Here is a 3980-nt window from a genome sequence, read left to right on the forward strand (position 1 = left end):
GTCTTTTCTAGGTAGTCCACAGTAGGGAAAGACCAAAAAGTTACTTTGTGGCAACACGTCACTACTGTAGTGTCCCCTTAACGCATATAGCATTGTTTTAAATGAAATTACTAATCTTGGTCAAACCATTATATGTGTCAATTATAATCAAAATTATATATTGTAAATATTGTTGTCACATACAAGGATAGCCCTTATGTTGTAAAAAGCATCTGAGTGTGATATTTTTGCATAATTTGTACAAAGTAATAGAATATTTATTGTATATAATTTATGTCATGGCGGACGGGAAATCCAATTATAAGTCCAGAAGCGACATGAAACTTCCTTTAATCCTTTTCTTAAGGACGATACCCGTAACTAAACACATCAACTTTACCTACACTATGGCCAGCAACCGCTGATTTCAAAAGAAATATCTTATCTACTCTATGTAATCTAGGCTAGTTATGTATAACTAACGCGTATACTATTTGGAACATCACAACTACTCCATCTAACACTTCGTATGCAGGGGCTACTTATGTTTCATTTTTGCTAACATAAAAACCTGACACAGGCTAACGTGGAATTGTGTGTGTAGTATCAGATATGAACATAACAAATCTGGTAGCGAGTTCAGTTGCATATTCGGTAGGTTTGTAAAGGTGACGGTACACTAGGTATTTCTCGCTAGCATGCTACTTGCTTTTGCTCCTTCGTTTGAGTAGAAACGACTTCGGTTATGATTTTGTTGATCAAATTTCCAAACGTCAATTAATCTTGCGTCATAGTGTTAAGCTGAATGGCAAACTAAGAGAAGTTAAACCTATACAAATATTACATACATTGTTGAGATGTTCTTATGTAAGTATACAAAACTGTTCCTGAAGTCATTTCTACTCAAACGAAGTACAAAAAGCAAGCAATATGCTAGTCTAATGTGCCGCCACCATAAGTTAACTTGATAGTAAAACCATAGAGAAATTTATGACCTTGAAATTTTGGCTATAAACTACAAGTAACAAGAATGACATTACAAACTATTGGGTTAGATTTATACGCACATCATTCATGATCTACTTTAATGTGTTTAATAACAAGGACATCCATATCTGACCCATAATGTATCATACATGAACAAAAATACATTCTATAATCGTTGTATTAATAGTTTTCTTAGCTACAAATCTAGTTATAAAACGAGCTAGTATAGATTTCTATTCGATATCAATCTACGAAAGATATATTTGAGTAGATCTTATAAATCTCTTTTTCTTTTCTTTTTTTCTTTTTTTTACCTCACGACTTGCCACCATGAAATGTTCCTTTGGTCAAATGGTCTTCCCAGAAAACACTTGCTAAAATTCTACTAATTTCTGACCAGCAATTTCCATGTGTTCTGTCATAATATATGCACTTCAGTCGGCCTCATACATTTAACCATTTCCCCAGCCACTTCCACATTCAAAGAATTGCAAAGCTGGCAGAAAGGTGCAAAACGAATCTCAGTCAAGGAAGAAAATATACATTCCACATGTGTGTATAAAATTTAGTTTGCCAGGTATTACAGAATCAATAAAAAAAAAATCGGGTGTAATACTTTTCCTCCCTCCCATGTCTTTAACTCTCCCCTGCCCCATATTGAACCAGAAGGGTGGTGGTGGTTAGGGGTAGGTCACGTCCCAAAGATAAAGGAACATAAAAATTCTGTAAAATACGGCCAAGAAAAATCAGCTGTATTCCTCCATTCAAGTCTCTTTGATGACCGAATAGATTGGAACAATGCAGCCACAGTATATGATTTAAATTGTAGTTTCAAAAGAAAAAATGCTGAATCTTTATTTATTAAACAATTTCCTAATTTCAACACATCAAAAGGTCAATGGTCACCAGGTGTTATTACTAACTTGGCAGTAACCAAACTTATCTCCAAGAAACAAAAGGTCAACCAAATCAAGGACATGTGACTAGAGACTTCCCTAGTTTCCTTTTGTAGTATTTTCCTCTGTATATACACAGACATGACAAAATTGAATAGACACCAAGAAAAAATCATTTCTGCTCTTATTTAATGCTTAATGTTATTCAAATTTACCTAATATGTTATATTTACCTAGATTTGTGTTTCAGATTACATACAAGATTAATCAAGCATGCCACGAACCAAAGGAGCAGTAGACCTATCTGAATTTCAGCGAGGTCGTATTGTTGGCAGTACCCCTTTTTACTGTTAATAGAGTTTTCGTACAATTCATCAGAGAGGGCAAGAAGGGCACAAAAACTCATGCAAATCGTCCCTGGCCTTCAGAAAGAACCTTGGGTCTTGTCAAAAGAAATGTCGAAGAGGATCCACGTTGCAAGGCCTCTGACATAGCAACACGAGCTAATGTCAGTCCCAGAACAGCTGTCAGGTATCTCCACAAGCTGGGTTACTATGGCAGAGCTGCAAGAAGGAAACCACTTCTTCATCCAGCCAATATCAAGCACAGAAATAATTGGGCTGTTGAAATGGTGGAGAGAACTGTGGCCTTTTGGAGCACTGTCAATTCCTATGATGAGTCACGATTAGCATTATTTTCTGACAGTGGAAGAGTGTGGGTCTGGAGACTCTGTAGTCAAGAGTTTGATCTCAAAAGACTGCAGCCGACAGTGAAACATTTGGTCATTTCAATAATGGTGTGGGGTGCAATTTGGAGTGATGGACGATCAGAGCTTGTGGAGTGTCAAGGAAACATCAATCCAGTGGTAGAATGAATAAAAATGTCTTCCTAATTATGGAAGAACTCCTAGTCACACTGCTCAAGCAACACAAAATTGGTTGAGCCAAAATAGGATTTGGAAACTTCCATGGCCGAGTCGGTCCCCGGATATGAACCCTATTGAACACCTCTGGGGCATATTAGTTCGACAGCTTCGCAAAAAGAACCGGAAGCCATCTTCAAAGCCAGAATTCTTAGGATTACTACGAGAAACATGGCGTGACGGCACGGTCTTCGTCTTATAAAAAGCAAGCCGCTTAGGCGAGTGTTTGAATCCTTGTAGGAGAGTTTTTTTCCACACACACACACACACACACACACACACACAAATATAATATATACATATATATATATACATATATAATATACATATAATTATATATATACATATATATATATATATATATATATATATATATGTGTGTGTGTGTGTGTGAGTGTGTGTGTGTTTGTGTGTGTGTGTGTGTGTGTGTGTGTGTCCCACGGATTGGAGGACAGGCTTCATTACTACCATCCCCAAATCTTCCAATCCCAATCCTTTAGTGATCTCAGACCCATTACTAACACTCCCATTCCTAATCTTATTTGTGAGAATTTTGTCTTCGGGTGGGCATACCCCAAAATCAGCAAATTCATTGTTCCCCGGCAGTTTGGTAACGTGAAAACATCCTCCACCACTCATTGTCTGTATATGCTGCATCGCCTGAGTTCATTAGGGGCACAGGCTGAAGATCAAGACCATCTACATTTCCTTCATTTTACCCAAGTTGATGTGTTCGTCACCTTCCTGGGCCTCCTCACTCACAGTCACGTAGCAACGACAGCTGGAGAAAGTGCAGAAAAGAGCCTGTCGCACAATCCTTGGCAACGATTACACTACCTATCAGCACGGTCTCACCACACTCGGACTTCCTATCCTTGCTGACCGCTATCTTCAAAGCCTGAGGTCCTTTGCGGTAATCCTAGTTAAACATCCTCGACACCGGAACCTGCTACCTCCACAGGTACCATAACCACGGGTACAGGTGCGGCACCACAATACCATCAAGCCGATCAGAGCAGGCACCGACCGGTTCAAGAAGAGCCCGATAATGACATTTGTGGACTTAATGAACAACAAGAAATAAGAATGTTGTACAACACAGCTATTCCTCAGCTTACTGTTTTGTTTTGTTTTTCAATGCTTGTAACAACATCTTTTCACGGTCATAGTTTTATAATGTTATAATCTTGTAGGAT

Source organism: Oratosquilla oratoria, chromosome 43 (assembly GCF_046742065.1).
Source record: "Oratosquilla oratoria isolate Oo_2021 chromosome 43, ASM4674206v1, whole genome shotgun sequence".
In the NCBI taxonomy this organism is placed as follows: Eukaryota; Metazoa; Arthropoda; class Malacostraca; order Stomatopoda; family Squillidae; genus Oratosquilla; species Oratosquilla oratoria.